General features: G+C 40.6%; 1 long non-coding RNA gene across 1 annotated transcript in view; it reads right to left on the bottom strand.

Annotated features, from left to right (window-relative positions):
- The window catches only part of LOC307028307, a 378,320-nt gene that overhangs the window by 110,980 nt on the left and 247,980 nt on the right, over positions 1 to 19,360 (bottom strand). The window lies entirely within an intron of this gene.

Genomic DNA, 19,360 nt, shown 5'->3' with positions numbered 1-19,360 from the left:
GCCCACATTTGTAAGTGTTCCGGCCACTCCCTGGTGGGGTGTGGCCCACACCCTGCTGGGCTGGGCTGGGCCGTTTTGATAGGCTACCTATGTTCTATCTATCAGATAGTTTCACTTTCACACATCAGGCCCGTAGCAGCTGTCACTGCGCTGTGAACGATCAGGAGTGAGTGACTGAGAGACCTAGCTGGCAGTTGCTTACAGATGGATAAACAAGCTCCAAAGCGTAAAGGCGTTTTTGTATAGTTTGTGTATACAGTATACAGTATGGTAGCAAGCCCTGGGTTCAGAGGGAGGGGCTTGCATAGGGGAGGGGGGTTGGCAGGGAAACGGGGATCAGGGCGAGTGGCTGTACCCGTAGGATAGAAAAGGCTGACTCAGAGGTCGCGCGGCTGTGAAGAAGAACGTGTTGCCCACATTATGTTACTGAGTTTAGGCTAGTTAGCTAGCAGGTTTATTGTTTTGGGTACAGTCACTTTTGCCTCCACTTGCTGTTCAAATAAATGTTGAAAGAAAAAGTAAATCTGTTTACAGTTCTGTTTCTTATGGGTATTCAGAGATATATCCATAGATTTACTCCCTAATTTTGCACCAGATTGATGCATTTAACTTCAACATTTAAAAAAAAATCTTCCCGGGGGGGGCATGCCCCCGGACCCCCCTAGAGGAGGTGAGGTCCACCACCTGCTGACACCCCCTGTTAAATGGTCTCTCCCACATTGAGGATGCTTCCTTGCGTCAAATCAGGCACATTGGGTCCAAATGTTATTGCATCAATGATGTGTTAATATTAAAATGAATAAATATATGCTGTAACTATTTTGTTCCAGGCAACTCAAGGGCTCAGTTAATGTGATTACTATATGAATAATGGTCCAAAATAACATTAAATGCATAGGTTTTTTTGTTAAGTAACATACTTTCGTCGCCGGCCGGCCGATACATGCTGCATGTAGGAGCCACATATGAAGTATTTTTATGTGTTTGTTACGATACATGTTTTTTGAGTTACTATAGGTGGTGGGCGTGTCATTGAATTTGTGTGGTGACGTTTGTGGTTATATCCGGTTGCTTTTAACTGCGCACTTTGTAATAGTTGGGGAGTGAGCTTGAGAAGGACCATTTTTGTTGGACGCATGCAAGTGTAAAGGAATATAGGCCTACGCATATGGATATAGAATGATTTTGCTTTGGAAATAAAAGGTCAAACGCATACTTTTGGAAAGACCGAGTTTTTGCGCGTCCACAGTGTTTTTTCTCTTGTTTAGTCCCTAAACACTTTGTTTAAGATTACTGCCGCTGTCAGTACAAGATCGGCTTGGGTACACGATCGGCTCGGGTGCATATCCGTCGCATCCGTCATATGACGTCATATCCGGCGTCATTTTCGCGGGCTTCTCTGCGTCAACCGTCACAGTATCATCATTACGTTGTATGACATTGCATGTAACGGTGCAAGGTCTCCGAAAACGGAGCAGTGGCTGTGATGCTAGCGGTTAGTTTTTCCCTTTAAACTGTGGGTTTTCTCTGGAAGTTTTTCCTTGTACGATGTGAGGGTCTAAGGATAGAGGGTGTCGTTTTTCTCATACTGATATTCTGAACAAACTGCTGTTGTATTAGCTGTAACATTTCTTTACTGTAGGGTATTTTTATTATTTGTACAGCACTTTGGCTCAACCAAAAATCGTTTATAAATGTGCTATAGAAATTACTGATATAATGAAAAAACTGCTGTTGTATTAACTGTAAAATGTCTTTACTGTAGGGTATTTTTATTATTTGTACAGCACTTTGGCTCAACCATAAATCGTTTATAAATGTGCTATATAAATAACACTTGATTGATTTGATTTGAAAGGGTGTGCGCCAAGTCTGCCTTTGATGTTCTTCCATCCCATTTATCTCAACTCAAGTTAGTACTAAATGCAGACAACTCCAAAGTCATGATATTCTCAAATGGCAAAAAGTGAACTTCTTTTCTCCCCAACATTTGCACTGTTCAAGGGAATGACATTGAAAGGGTCACTACATACACATATCTAGGTTTTATTATTGATCAGAACTTATCTTTCAAGTCACACACTGAAAATGTTGTTTTAAAATCCGGTTTCTCCTTTCAGACAAGGAAACATTTGATCTCTGCAATAGGAAAATTATTAGTTGGTTACTGTTAGTAAAAAACAGTAAGGTTAATACTGGATGTTTGTCACACACACACACACACACACACACGTATGCATAGAGAAGCTGTTTGATCCTGTTTTCCCTTGATCTTTACTCTTTGTAGTGTGTACACAAAACTATCCTAGAACATTATAAACATTTTAGATCTTCCACCTGCATGCCGGAAGAGGGACTAAACAGAGACATAACCTCTGTAGTAACAGTGTAGTGCAGAACTTCAATTATCTACCAACAAAATGGCCAAAATATATTCTGCTCAGAGAGCCTTGGAGCTAATAATGGATGAGACTGAGTGGAATGCATTAGAAGAACACGGTGAAGTGGAACAGGAAGACATTTCAGAAGATGAGGATAATGTGCAGGTAAACTCAGAATTTGACAGCAAATTGGAAGATGAACTTGACTCAGAGCCAGCTGCTGGAAGACCCCCAAAGCCAGCCGCAAGAAGACCCCCACAGTCAGCTTCTGGAAGACCCCACAGCCAGCTGTGAGGTCTGTGGACCCTCAAAGGACTCCAAGACACAAACTACATGCAGCAACTGCAACAAGTACATCTGTGCTATACACACAAAGAAGTTCTGTACATCATGTGTTTCCTAAACGGACTTTCCCATTGACTCACATGATGTTCTGCAGCGTCACTTCATCAATATATTTTTCAGATACTGTATTTCATGAATAGTGACTGGTAATTATTTTTATTTGCTTTGTGTTTATATCTGTTCTATGTCATTTATATGGATGTTTCATTCTCTCTATATTTCACAGCGAAATACTTTTGGATGAGTGGTTCTTGTGTTTCAATTGCTGCTAAATTGCTTTATTTCTTCCGTTTGCGTGAAGTGCGTGAAGTGCGCTGCTCGGCTGCGCACCGCGTCTCAGCTGCTCCATCCGTCTTGTGTTTTGTTTTGTTTGTTTGTTTTTGGGCTAATTATTGTCTAAACGTTATTTGTCTGTATGACACATCATTTTTGAGAGACCATGCTTTTGATCCTGTGGATTACTTTTGCCTTCTGCAGACCATGTCTGGCCATACAACTTTTCAAAACACACCTGAGCCTCAACACGAACAGGTACGGCGAGGAGCCCCGGCCTCTACGCTGCTACAGCCGAGAGGCTATGCTGGAGCTACAATGCGATCGGCCTCCAACGAATACACCAAGCCACCTGTGTTCTTCGTTATTGGATGACATCCCTCGGGAGCTGCTTAGACACATCAGGAAAAAGAGACGAGGAAGGAGGGGAGGCGTTCGGAATCGCCTACGGCGGAGATTCAGTCGTTCACCACTTCCATCCATCATTCTCATAAACCTGCGCTCATTGAGCAACAAAGTGGACACACTAAGGATATACACAAGGTACTGTCATGAATTTCGTGAGGCCTCTTTACTATGTTTCACGGAAAGTTGGCTACAATCTACGATGCCTGAATCTCTCTCTGAAGTACCCGGATTCACCCTTGTTCGAGCAGACAGGGATGCGACCTCGAGGAAAATCAGAGGAGGCGGTATTTGTGTGTATATTAATGATCTGTGGTGCCGATCATACTCAGTAAAATGTAAAACCTGTGATCCCAACGTAGAAATTCTCGGGATGACGTTAAGACCCTTCTATCTACCTAGAGAATTCGGGTGTATTTTACTGTTTGTTATTTACGTGCATCCCAGCGGCAGAGCGTCACTGGCGGCCGGCTCCATCGCTGACTGTGTTCACGAGCTGCAACTCAGCCACCCCGATGCACCGGCAATAGTGCTCGGGGACATGAACCAATGTCGCCTAGAGACTGTGTTACCTGGGTTCCAACAGTATGTTAAGGACCACACCAGAAAAGACAATATCCTGGACAAATGTTTCGTAAATGTTAAAGGAGCCTATGTGACTAAATGTGGACCACCAATACTGAACTCTGATCATAATGTTGTGAATATGATACCAGTCATTAGACCAAACTGAAGAGAAGTAAACCGGAAAAGAAAGTAATAAGGACATGGACAATGAAAGTAGGGAACAGTTGAAAGCCTGTTTTGATTGGATAGATTGGGAAATTTTTCAGGAAGGTTCACTAGATGAAATAACTACTGTTACCAATGACTATATCCACTTCTGTGTAGAACTAGTTGTTCCCACTAAAGAAATACAAATCTATCCAAATAATAAATCTTATGTGACTAAGGACATTAAAACCGTTATAAATACCAGGAAAATAGCTTTCAAAAACAAAGACTATGGAGCACTTAAACAGACAGAGAAAGAACTGAAAGTGAAATTGAGGGAATCAAAACTGGCACACAGAGAGCTTTTGGAAAATGCTTTTAAAGCCAAAAATCCCAAAAAGGTATGGGACACCATGAAAACCATGACAGGAATGTCACCCTCAGCTAAACCTATTGCGACGAACAATGAATTTTGTTTTGCTAACGAACTAAACACGTTCTTTACCCGTTTTGATTCACTGGATAATTCTCCAAAGTGCACTGAAATGCTCGAAACCATAATACCTGCTTCCTCTGACAAAATTACCATCAGTGTCGAAGAGGTCAGAAAAACATTTCAGTGCACCAACACCAAGAAAGCGGCTGGGCCAGATGGGTGTAGCGGTTTTCTGCTGAAGAACTTTGCTACTGAGTTGGCTCCAGTGTGGCAACCTATCTTTCAGGCTTCTATTGACACGCACACCATCCCTCTGTCATGGAAAACTTCACACATCAAACCGCTGCCCAAAATTCCATGCCCAAAAGAACATAAGGACTACAGACCAATAGCCCTCCGATGTCTTATCAGTACAACACAAGACAAACTGGATCCATACCAATTTGCCTATAAACAAGGGTGCGGCACAGAAGATGCTGTGGCCACTCTGGTTCACATCATCACTAAACATTTAGATAAACGCAACACCTATGTCGCGAGTGAGCCCTCCATGTAATGGCCCACTTGCTGGAACCCAGTTATTTTAATCCCCCAATTAACCCACACACACGAGGAGCAGGCAGATATCAGGTAACACAATAATCTTTATTATAAATGAAGTTAACAGTAAGGGACCATATCAGCGAAGCTTCTCACATGGAAATGTATCACAAGGCCAAGTAATGCAGTGTCTATAGACCACCCCGTTATTCAGGCTGTTACAGCTCTACCCCACCCCCTGCTGGCCAGAGGGACTATCAATGGTACAACTAACAGTAAAAGATCACAAAAGCATGCAAATAACGCAAACACATGGCACTTCTATTAGGGAATCACTACACACATGACACTTCTATTTAAAGAAAGCACTACACACATCTCACAATAAACATGCTCTCCCACTCACTGGCCGCTAAGGATTAATTCGGAACAGTCACTGGCACTGGTGGCCAAATGACAACGAGTGGCACTATTTGCACTCCATACACCCTTTGTTCATTTAACCAGTGACAGCCTGCCAAGACATGGCCCGAGTTAAAATAGTTATGGGTCCGCTCTCGGTCAGGAACACCTCAGACCGAGAGGAGTTAAAAGTTATTTCTCTCACCCTTCCTTAAGCGCAGCTTGTTCCAATACTGAGCGACCCAGGGATCTGGTTGGAAGACAGCAGCTGGAGACTTGGCATGCGTCTCCCAATAGTTCGGAGCGCGTCCGACTCAGATACGCCCTGATTGGACGTTGCAATGATCAGGAACTTGAGTGCGTTGCAATAAGCAGGAACTTGAGTGCGTTGCAATAAACAGGAACTAGGGTCCGTTGCAATAAACAGGAACTAGGGTGCGTTGCAATAAACAGGAACTTGGGAGCGTTGCAATTCTGCCTTCAACCGACCCGTCGATCAGCGGCTGGCAGCCAATCGCAGTGCAGCAGAACTTCCACAGTGGACCTTCGCCTCACGGTCGTTTCTTCATCGATCCGTCCAGAGCCTTGCTTCCCGTTCCCTCTTCACCTCGTAGCTTCAACTTTCCCGTTCTCCCGGCCCTCCTGGTAAATGTCCCAGCTCCTCGCTTTAACCAACCACCGGCCAATCCACGTAGCTCTCTGGAAGGCTTGGCAGGCAGCAGCCAATCACGCTGCCCTCATCCAGCTGATTCACACCAGCCGCGACAACACACATACTCCGCCCACCTGACAGGCTAACCCTTCTTATGAATGGAAACACACATTTGTCAAGAGCCCTCTTCCTAGACTTCTCATCAGCATTCAACACAATACAAGCAGACATCTTGGTGTCAAAAATGGCCAAAATGGAAGTAAATCCATACCTTATTTACTGGTATGCTGCTTTCCTCACTAGTAGAGAGCAACTTGTGAAGGTTAACAAAACCCTGTCATCTGCCATCACAACCTATGTAGGGGCCCCCCAGGGCTGCTTGAGTTCAGCTGTGCTCTTTACTCTCTACACTGATGATTGTCGTACCAACACACAAAATCAAGTCATCATTAAGTACTCTGATGATACTGCAATAATATCTCTGCTAAGTAACACAGACGACCCTGAACTGCACCAACAGGCTGTAAATCAGGTGGTTGAGTAGACTGATAACAATGCTCTTGAGATCAACACCAAGAAAACTGAGGAAATCATTTTTGGCTCACCATCTGACTCCCATAAATTCCCCATTGTCATCCATACAGATGAAATCAAGCAGGGAGTTTCATACAAATACTTGGGTGTAATAATTGACCATCTGCTGTCATGGAAGGATCACATTGAATATCTGTGCAAAAAAACAAAACAAAGAATTTATTTTCTCCGCCGTCTTAGGTCTTTTGGGGCGAGCAGAGAAATTATTCTGTTGTTCTTTACATCTGTGATCTTGTCTATTCTGCAGTACTGCAATACTACCTGGTACAAATGTTTGTCAGCAGCTTTAAAATCAAAACTGCTCCACCTGTTAAAAATCTGCACAAAGATTGCTGGTCAACCCTGTCAAAGACTCTATGACTCAGCCTATCATAACAACCTAGTGAGGCTGTCCAACAACATCATCTCTGACCCAAACCATGTTCTGAACAGTGAATATGAACTGCTACCATCTAATCGGAGATAAAGGGTCCCACGTTTCAATAAAGTCAGACTGAAGCACTCCTTCGTGCATCAGTCAATCCTCACAGTAAACACAGAGCTAAATCCCAGATCAAATGCACGCTGAAGGTTCTTTGAGCATGTTTTCTCTCACTGATTGTGCTGTTATGTTAAATGTTTGTTGTTTGTGTTTTCATGTATTGTGTCTGGATACTTTGTCTGTTGATGTTGGACATGGAGCTGCTGTGACGCAAGTCAAATTTCAGACTTGATCTGACCAATAAAGTATTATCGTATCGTATCGTATTTCCTTCAGGGATTCGATTATTATATGACAGATTAAAAATAATAAACATTAATGAAAAATTTTTTCATTTACATTTGTCCTAGAAAAGCATGAGCAAAATGTAAACCTAGTTTTTATTACAGTGTATTTTTGTTAACATAAATTACATTTTTATCACACAAAACGATGGACACTTCCATTGTTAAATGTTTGTATCTTGTTGGTCGAATGCACTTATTGTAAGTCGCTTTTGGATAAAAGTCGAATGCACTTATTGTAATTCTCTTTTTGGATAAAAGCGTCCGTTACATGCAATTTCATACAACGTAATGATGATACTGTGACGGTTGACGCAGAGAAGCCCGCGAAAATTACGCTGGATATGACGTCATATGACGGATGACAGATGCGACGGATATGCACCCGAGCCGATTGTGTACCTGAGCCGATCGTGTACTGACACCGCAATACCGCACATTAAGTGGGCCTGTCTGCCAATTAATCCCCGGGCCACTTTTTCCTCCCAGTCCGCCCCTGTTTCAGACAGAGGGTGAAAAGAGGTGCTGCAGCACAAGCAGTATGAGAAAAAATAGAGCTTTTTGAATATTAAACCATGGAGACATGTCCCAGTAGAGACACTAAATACTAATAGGAACCTGAAAATGATCATTAGATGCCCTCTTTAACCTGTTAATCCCCAAGGTCCCCGTCGGCGGGTACTTTTTTTTTCTTTTTCTCACGACACTGTGTCTCAGGGGATCTTAAAATTTAAAAACCTATTAATGTGTTGTACCAGATTAACGGGTATAATCTCAGCTAACTGACAATACAAACCATTTGTACCAAAACAAAACACAAGTCTCATAAGAAGCATCTAAATGACCCCTGAGCGAAAAATGCTAACGCACTTTGGCACAGAACTCAAGATAAAATATACCCTTATTACTTATCGTAGCTGCCCATACAAGATATCCGATTAAAGCTGAGGTTCCACAGGTTATTTAGGTATATATATCATCACTGAGTGATCCGAACTCAAGACAGGGGAAGCAAACACAGACATCACAACACGTACCTTTACGGAGCTTTTACGGGAGATCGTCTCACCGTAGCTGTCAATCTGATCAAAAGACTTCAATGGCATTAAAACGAGAAAAAACGCGGCTGAATCGGTTAATCCATGGTTGATAATGTTTCTGGGTAATCATTTTTTAAATTCATAATCCATAATTCAATTTTTATGAACAAATCGGAGTGTAATAGCTAGCTGCTAATGGTAGCCACCAGAGTTATCGCAGCCTCCGGTCTTGGCTATATATGCGGCAGTCTCACACACACACATTACCAAATAAGGAGTATGTGGGAGTTCCCCTCGATTCCATTGGCTCTGACGGTTAGAAAGAGAGATGTCAATCAGCAAAATCGAGCAAGGGGGGCCAGAGATAGGTCAAATCCACCCAAATGACCCCAGAAGTGTTTTTTTTGTGCTAAATCTCTCTAAAAAGGTCAGATTTCACTTGTTTTGCGTCAATCTTGATACAGGGTAGTTATTATATTTTGTAGTTTGGATTCCTAAAGCTTTTAGTCTACCATCCCATCATTCAAGGGTGGTTTTCACTATAATCTTTTATTTTCTTTGGACGGACACAATAATTTACATTTTTTTACTGTGTTCAATCTGAATTTACTTTAAAATAAAAACGTCAATATTGATTCTGACACTTCTACATCCAACTCACAGGTGTAACCTTGCTTTTAGAAAAAAGATTATTAATTTCACCCTTTTAGAAGGGAAGATATGGTTATTTGTTCTGGGAATGTCATTTTCGAGCCTGAGACCTGAAAAACAGGCTCGGGGCTATGAGACGCCCATCAATTTCAATGGGGTCCTTACATCCTGATGTTGTCGGTGCTTGGACTTAAATCCTAAAAAAGCAGCCCCCAGAATCTGCTCAACACCTTCTTAACCTGATGACCCACACATGTGAACTGGCACCTAGGGCTCATGGGGCCACAGTCCTGGGATGCGCCACACAGTACGGCCCTCCTCCCTTTCTACACCGGCCCTATGGAGCCCCTTTGTCCCTGGTTCCCATGTCTCTGCTGGGATTAATCCCTGAACCACAGGTGTGATAATCCCAAACAGACTGGGCCTACTGACAGGGCCCAGGCCCCAGTCTGCTTTGATCAGGGGGCCACAGCTGTGCTCCTGTTGGTCTAGTCGTTCCTTACATGAAGGCAAAGCAGCAGTAAACAATGTCTGCCTTACGGACAATTCAGCAAACCTAATGGAATTGAATAGGAAACAAAGAGGAAGGAAGTCACATGAGTGCAGGCAGGTTAAGAGTTGTGTGTTAATATATATATAATATAAAGTTGCTCTTCCTGTCTCCACACTTTGAAAGTAATTCAACCATCAAAAGTGTTCCACAAAAACTGCCTCTGCAAAAAAAGAGTGTTTAGTTATTGACACAAATCTATATCCAGGAGACACAGCAATGCTTTGAACTGAGTAATAGAGGCAGATAGTAACATGTTAATGCTAACATGCTGAGTTGAGGATGACATTTCTTTTGTAGATATTTGGACAGACAATAGAGGATGATTCCCCAAAATTATTTAAATATATATATATAAAAACACAGCACTACAACAGCTGCCTTAAAAGTAGTAAATGATCTTATTTACTTCTTAGACAATAGAGAGCATTGCGCAGCACTTTTTATTGACTTGTCAAAGGCTTTTGACACAGTGGATCATGCCTTACTGTTACAAAGACTTGTTAGTATCGGTCTTTCAGGTAAGGCTGTCTGTTGGTTCAAGAATTATCTTTCATGCAGATCACAGTGTGTGCGGGCAGAAGGCTTAACTTCAACATCTCTTCCGGTATCCAAGGGTGTGCCACAGGGATCTGTTTTAGGACCGTTGTTATTTATTATTTACATTAACAGTCTTAATAACAATGTTTTGAAATTTGCATTTTTATGCTGATGATACAGTTATTTATTGTTCTGCGTCCACCCCGAAGCAGGCTCTTTGTCAGCTCCAGAATGCTTTTAACATTGTACAATCCAACATGTGTGATTTGAAACTTGTTTTAAATGCTGCCAAGACAAACCTAATGATGTTCTCGAAAGCAAAAGCCAAGGTCTTGAACCTTCCTCCTATCACCACCTTGCAGGGGACGGAGGTTGAATCTGTGTTGCAGTATAAGTATCTTGGAATTATAATTGACAATTCGCTCTCTTTTAAACCCACATTGTGGAACTCTTGAAGAAATTAAGAATACAATTAGATTTTTTCTTTAGAAACAAGTCTTTTTTTTCCTATGAGGCCAAAAAGAGACTAGTGTCTGCAACCTTTCTGTCTGTGCTGGATTTTGGAGATGTGGTTTATATGAATGCATCTTCTCAGTGCCTTCACTCGCTGGACACCGTCTACCACGGTGCACTGAGATTCATCACAAACCTCAGATCCTTGACGCACCACTGCAATCTATACACTCGTGTTGGATGGTCTTCCCTGACCACGCGTAGACTGAAACATTGGCACATCCTTATATATAAGGCTATTCTTGGTGCTCTTCCCCCTTATCTAAGTATGTACATAAATAAAAAATGCACTGGATCCTATTGGCTTCGCTCAGAGAACTTTTTCCTTTTAACTGTACCAAAGGTCCGTACTGAACTTGGGAAAAGAGCGTTCAGTTACGCTGCCCCTCAAGCTTGGAACCTGCTTCAAACTGAGCTGAAACTCAGAGAGCTGGTCTCATTAGAAACACTCAAAGCAACTTTAACTGACCTCGAAGCAGACCGCTGTGTCTGTAAATGCTTTGGCTAAACTTGGTGTATGACTGTGTTGTGATTGTTTGTCTTTTAATTGTTTGTAACTGTAAAACTGTCTGAAACTGTGCTGTTACCATTCTTGAGCTAGGACTCTCTTGAAAAAGAGATTTTTAATCTCAATGAGACCTATCCTGGTTAAATAAAGGTAAAAAAAATAAAAAAAAATATATGGGAGCATGAGTGTCTGGCAAATTGTCAATCCATTCAATTGTTGTTGAAATCTTTCATGCTGAACTAAAAATGCCAACCTAATAGTGGCTCTTAAGAAAAGTCAGCGTACACAGCTAAATAGCTTTAAAGGTCCCCTATTATACTCTTTTCAACAATACATTATAAGTCTCAGATATATACAAAACATGACTCTGAAGTGTTTGGCTGAAACACAAAACAGATCATTGTAGCATCCCATAAACCCCTCTGTTTCAGCCCTGTTCCAAAAGTGCTGATTCTGTGTATGTAACTTTAATAAATGCTATCAAGCTGCTGCTGGCCACGCCCCTCCGATAAATTATTGGTATAAAAAAAAGGATTTTATATGGATCAGGACAAAAAGAGAGAGAAACTCCTGTCCTGAAACTTGCAGAATCTCTTAACACAGAGTGGACATTTATGTATAAAAGACATGAAAAAGTGGATTTTGCATAATACTGTTGGTGACCTTTAAGTTCGCAGGTTATTCATTTGCAAACAGAAGGAGATGGAACCAATAGAACCGTATTGATCTCTGATGGCCTTAGTCCATGCAGCAACATGGAGCGCTCACCAATGATTCAATATATATATATTTGTTCTACTGGAGACCATATGGCATATGAAAGACATACACTCATCAACATGGGAGAAGGACATTTGGGGATTGAGTTTAAGTGGACCTATCATGCTATATTTGAATGATATAGTGTAGGACCATACCTATATAAGGCATATTTATACTTTTTATTTTTCAAAATACCAAACAAATCATGCATTTTAGCCATTCCTCATTTCGCTCAATTTAACACTGTCTTTGCATGGGTTAATTCTGTGAGAACAACACCATCTAAAGCCCTGGCATATGTACAGTGTCTCCAGCGCTTTCGAACGGCAATGTCCGTGGCTGTCTCCTCCTGATTGGTGGAGTTGGCCCAATAGCCGTAGCGCCACTTCTGTGACGTCACAGAAGTGTTCAAATCTGGATCAGTCTGTATCAGATCCGTTGCAGACCCTTTTTAAGAGATTTGGGTATGGAGGAAAATAGAGAGGGTTGTGTTTTCTGACACTTGGTGGGTTCCCTGGAACACCGGGGACACATATTCATGTATAAAAGACGTACAAAAGTGCATTTTGCATTTAGGTCACCTTTAAGTGAGAGATCTGAGAGAGAAGCTAAGCTAACCTAGCTAGCCCCTAAAAGACTGTTCCACTACCAGGAATCAGCCCCACCACCTGTGGTCAAGTAACTAAGTACATTTATTCTAGAACTGTACCTCAGTAAAAATGTGAGGTACTTGTACTCAAAGTTGTTTATAGTAGTTAATACACATTTTATTATTTGTATGCAAATGTACTCTTTACTTCACTACATTTATTGTACAAGTTTAGTTACTACTTTGCAGATTCATGTTATTATCATGAAATATAATTCAACTAATCAATCACAATAGATTACCATAAATGAAGCTACCCAGCAGTATATACTGTAAGTAATTAAAGTGAACTCCCCTTTACCAGTTGCAACATTAGAGTGATGAATGATTGCATTAATAGTTGTTGTAATTTTACATGATTCTGAAATACAACATAATAAGCACTTCTACTTTTGTACTTTTGAGTCTTAGATACCATTTTAAAGTATTTTTACATTGTAGGGGAGAGTGGGGTAAGACGAGCCAATTTTGACTTACATGTATGTTGACCTCTATTGCAAGGAAAAGTGAGAAGTCAAATGACAACAACATTTACTCCAGGATGTCTTCTGTCAATCAAAATTTAAATAATGCTATCACAAAAGGCCATGAAGATATGATGTCTCATATACTCCCTGTCTTGTTGCTTAATTTGCACAGTATATCAGACATAGAAATAAAAACAGGAAACCACACACTGATATTAGATGTTGATCCCTCTTCTGAACTGTGATCCTATATTTTCTTTATGTAATTTAATGTTTGTATTGTTAATAAACTTGGCAGATCGGATAAGATAACTGATGATGTGAATTAAACACGTAAAACGCAGTGCTTGCTTTATTGTGTCAGTGGTAAACTTAACTGAAATCAGGCTCTGAACTTAGGAAGACTTGTTGTGATCCTTTAAAATACATTCCTAAATAAATGTATTTATTAAACTGGAGTACAGACCTTTGTCTCCCCCTTGTGGCGGTAAGAGTAAGTTAATAGGATACAGCATAGTGAGGGAACAGCAGCTATCTGGAGTGGATAAAGTACTCTGATTCTAAATCTGATGCTCCGGTGTTCAGAAGAGGGATACAAGTTCAACAAAAGCATATACAAAGAGCCTATCCTGCACAGAGAGAGGCCAAACATCCAAAAATAAAGTAGCAATAACCAAAACAGGTTTTTATGGAAGGAGCCTGAAGACATTTTAGCATTCACACATCTGCTCTTTTGACATCCTCTTTAAAGTTTTCAATTGGCACACAAAACAATGCTGCCCTTTATATAGGGTGTTGGGAGTTTGCTACCATTCATATGGCCCTGAAACCCTCCAATCCCTTCATACTCACACTTACTTGAATTGGATACCTTAGAATATACAGGCAAACATATACAAGTCGGATGCATTAACGTAGATCTGAGGGTCACGGAATGTTAAATAAGCTTAAGGATATCACTACATTTCTTTACATTTCTTTACACTACCTTTTCTTGTATTTAGGCTACTTGTATTTATGTTTTTTTAATTTATTTTCGCAATACGTCTTGTTTATGTTCTATATGTTTGTAGCTTATCGTATTTCGTGTCCTATACCTGTTAATATTCTAGTTGTTTACACCTGATGTTCATTCTTTTGTTTTGCAGCAGAAAAAAACAACCTAAAATATACTGAACAACACTGTGTATTAAAAGATGACACAAAGTATTTAAACTTACAATGATAAAACTAATTCATCTCCTGCAAAAAATACATTTGTTCTCCTATTTTGCTTTGAATATTGTAAAATAAGAAGAATGTCTTTGACAGAATAGTCAGCTTACAAACATTTCAAAAAAGTTAACTATTCTTTGTCTCAAATGAATTATTGATACTGTCATGTTTTACAATGTTTCTGATCAGGTGGTCATAAAGTCATTTCTTAACTTCAAAGCTGAATGAAACTTCCCTTTTACTCTCTTCTGTTAAAATGAAGCATTTCACTTCATAAGGATGCTAATAGATGTGCATTGCTGAGAAACAGGAATGAGAAAATGGAATGTGAAGTGTGTCTGTTTCAAAATTTAAAAAAAAGGTTGAAACACATGACCCTCTGTCCACTGGAGGGCAGCCTGTACCACAAACACTCACCTCGTTGTTTATGCATATCTCTGTGTGTGTGTGTGTGTGTGTGTGTGTGTGTGTGTGTGTGTGTGTGTGTGTGTGTGTGTGTGTCTGTGTCTGTGTGTCTGTGTGTTACTCTTGCTGATGAGAAGTCCTGAGCCTGTACTTTCCCACTCTGCTTGTGCTGTTATGAACTGCTGCTTAATAATCACATGTGTTGGTTGTTTCTAGGAGACTCATTCTTTCTCTCTATCACACACACACACACACACACACACACACACACACACACACACACACACACACACACACACACACACACACACACACACACACACACACACACACACACACACACACACACACACACACACACACACACACACACACACAGACACACACACACACACACACACACACACACACACACACACACACACACACACTGGTAATATACCCCCACAGTTGTCCTGTCTAGTTGTGTTTCACAGTGCCGGGGTCACCCTTTATGTCCCAGTGTGAGCCTCTCCCTTTGATTCCCAGTCACACTAGCACACACTGCAATCAGATTAAATGTAAAACGCATGTGCTCCACCTCAGAGCGCGGCCAGCTGTGTGTCCGTCGCCGTCTGTAAAGTACCTTGCTGACAAAATGACACACGCATATACACATATACAAAAACACATATATACACACACACACACAGATACACACACACACACACACACACACACACACACACACACACACACACACACACACACACACACACACGCACACACACACACACACACACACACACACACACACACGCACACGCACACACACACACACACGGTGCTTGAACACCTCTCACACATTATGTGTTTGTTGTTTAAACATGTAAAATATAAAACTTCTAAAATGATTATTTATGTTTAGAGTTAATGACAAAAAAAATGAAAATAGCAAAATAAAAGGATTTAATTTATCACGTGGCTGGTTCAAGACCACACTATATCTCTTCTCTTAGAGCCGTACTGTTCTGTCGGCTAATACTTGAAGGGTGAATCTATACGCCTACTGCCTGAGTCTGCTTTATGCTTTTCACTTTCTTTGCTTCTTTTGTTCTTTTTTAATTCAGTATTATTTGTTCATAAAATAGTGTGTGAGCTTAAGTGTTAAACTAAAATGGAGCATTTTCTGTCAGCTCAGATTTTATTTCTGCTTTTATAAACTGTAGTATGTGCTCATGTGTTTCAGTGTTGGTGTATAGCTGCTGCCTGAATCTGCTGAGTGAAAGGCAGCTTTTCTATAAATAAAATCATTTTTGATCCTAGATATCTTGGTTCCTTCTTTTCTAAGAGTGCTGTTATCTCACATAATACACTTCAGTAAAAAACATCTTATTGATATTTATTTTCTCTTGTATTTATTTTTCGATATTGAGGTTGTCCAAAAGTAACAGAAAGTAATCAGGTTGCATATCTTTAAATTCCGAACTCAGATTAGGTTGCTGATCATTTCATTTTTTACAGGTAACTAGTTATTGTTATATTACAAGTACCAGTTATGATATTTAACCATTGCTTTCATTTGATATGTATATTTATGCATTTGTAGCGGCAGTGGACACGTGACCTCTTGCTAAGGACAGGTTAGCTAGATGTATTTCTGGGCACAGACGCCGCATTTTGACAAATTCTGATGACATTATTATAAACATATGTGTAATAAATGTCATGTTTATACACAAATCCTTAAGATGTAACTTTTATTACTATATATTTATTTGTTATACTTTTATTATTCACCATTTATTGATTTTAAACACAAAGAAGATCAATGTACAGTACAGTAGTACCTGTTTTGTCTCTTATTTCAAAAATCTGTGAATGGAATACAGTTTTAACGCTACAAATCCTGAAGAGGAATGAAAATAAGACCCAGGTTGTATTAAAGCAGAATGACCCTTTAAGCTACTCACTCTCTTAAATGATTAAAAAGGACTTTAACACTTTTACAAACTGGAATTAGCAGGTAAACAGACCCTAGCCCGGACCCTTTTTCAGCCGCTCTGGACCCTGAGCCTGTGTGAACAGAGGAAGATATTGACTGACAGTCGGGCTGAATAGGAAGCCTGGTTAGCTCCCAGTCCAGCAGTCGGGTAAGATGATACCCCCCCCACACTGCTCAGCAAACAGCGCCAGAGTCAGTCAGTCCAAGAGCCAAGCTGCAATAGTAAGAGGTCGTTCTCCCCCCCCCCCCCCCCCCCCCATTTCCCCAGTCCAATGTCACAAGGCCAAATCGATGCGTCTGACCCCCCTTTCTTTCTCCGATGAACTTTCACCCGCGGCCTAACAAAGAAGAAAAACTTGAGCGAGTGTTTTTAGTCTCAGTGCAGTGCAAACAAAGCTGTGCTCCAACTCCAACACCCACTTGAGGGTGTGTGTGTGTGGCGAGGGTGAGATAGTGAGATGGATGGCCTCTCGGAGCAGGTCGTTTCATCGTAAAAAAAGAGCCTCAGTGGTGCTGAAAGGGAAGTGTGTGGAGCTGTGAGAATTGAGAGTGTGTCGACTCTCTCACCCGCACAGGGCAATGAGGGACAGCTTTAGGAGGGATAGGAAGAGAGAAAAAGGGTGAGGAGTGTGTAGGATGGGAGGGTTACTTTAAAAATGTATTCCGTTACAATTACTAGTTACCTGTGAAAGTGTAATCAGTAACCTAATCTGAGTATAAATATATAAAAGTAATCCAACCTGATTACTAAAAGTTACTTTTGGATTGCGTCAATATCAAATGCAATGCAAATAAATACAAGACAAACCAAATATCAATCAAATGTTTTTGACCTAAGTGTATTATGTAAGACAACAGAACAATGTGACAATGTGTGTTTAGTTTAACACACAGTTGAGCTCACACACACTATTTTATGAACATATAGGTTCACCTACTGAATTAAAAAAGAACAAATGAAGCAAAGAAAGTGAAAACCATAAAGCAGATTCAGGCAGTAGGCGTATAGATTCACACTTAAAGTATTATCCTACAGAACAGTACAGCTCTAAGAGAAGAGAGAACATCTGATCATTTTACAACAAACACTATGTGTTCTTTTTAGATTTTTATAATTGTGTAATCCTGCTAGTAATCCCCATTTTGTAACTGTAATCTGGTTACGTCTGTTTTATATAACTGTAAGGGAATACAGTAACTTAAAAAAAAAAAACGAATTACATAATCTGTTACTCTCCAAGTCTGGTATTGAGCTATGAGAGCCCTGAATTATGAATTGTTTCAGCAGGTTTCAAAAGGATATTACCCAATATGTGACAGATAAAATATTTTGAGAAGGAACTAACAGAAGTCCTCTGATAAATCAAAATTGAGACATTTAACATTTTCCTAGGAGATTTCCACTTGAGATAACATTTGAGTCATGTTACTGTACCTATCCTCCCACTATTTTTCCTTTTACATTAAGGGTTTAATTTAAAAAATAACAGCTGATACCGATGATGCAAAAGCACCTGACCTTGATTTGTATTTGTTCCTCCTCCACCAACACCCCTTCCCCCTCCTTATTTGGCCTTCACCCTGACTCCCAAAAGATGAGGCCGGCAGAGGAAGATCATTCTGCTTTTATTTTGTACTTTCTCAGCCCCTGCATGTGTTTGGGAGCGGTAAAACTCACGATGGTGTAACTCTGAGGCAGAGGACATTCCCAGAGCAGAGGAGCTGGGAGCAGAGAGAGGCATCATTCCCACCTGACCCCTGCAGTGAGTGGAGGATACCAGGAAGAGGGGGAAACTGGGAATAATGGGCAGACAACTGATGTTACACTGATAATGGGTGGGAACACAGGTCATTTAGCAGCATGGGGGATGCTTGTTGAACTAGGAACTGACAACAGTAAAAAGGTTCTAATGTAGAGAAAAGAAACCTCACAAAGTGTAAAGTCATTGAGACATTTTCAATCACTCGACAACTGATGTTGAGAGAAACTGCTTTCAGAGTATTTGTGACAGGAAGAAATGTGACCGAATCAATGCTGAAGCTGCATTCATGCTACGCAGTGTAGCGGCAGAAATAGAAGGAAATCAAACAGAAAATTAATTCAAAATTAAATTACCGCTGGGGCATGAGAAAGCAAATCTTAAGAAGGAAAATATCCAATGTGCGGGAAAGAACGTTGTTTTGTGCATTTTCTATGTTGAATTCCAACAATCCAACATCATAAAGAAAAGATTGTTTCTCCTCTGTGCCTTTTGGTAAGCAAAAAGTAAATAGCGTTTCATGTGAATGCAGCTTAACTCGTAAATGATATTGTTATTTTGGAGTATAAAATATGGAAGCAAAAGAGACATAGAAATATACTGAAATACCTCCAGAGAAATGTTGAATCGCTCAACACCCAAATACCAGGATGTAAGTTACACCAGGCGGACCAACTCACAGATAGCACTTTCCTTTGTGACATCACTCTTGATCAAGACAACCAGGATGCTGTGAAGGTCAAAGGGTCAAGGTCTGGAGGTCAGTACAGGGCAGCTGGTCGACCCCCCCCACCCTCTGTGTGTCGGAC

The sequence above is a fragment of the Notothenia rossii genome (genome assembly GCF_949606895.1).
Source record: "Notothenia rossii genome assembly, chromosome: 2".
Lineage (NCBI taxonomy): Eukaryota > Metazoa > Chordata > Actinopteri > Perciformes > Nototheniidae > Notothenia > Notothenia rossii.
The sequence above is the reverse complement of the archived record's forward strand: the minus strand, read 5'-3'. Positions and strand labels throughout refer to the sequence as shown.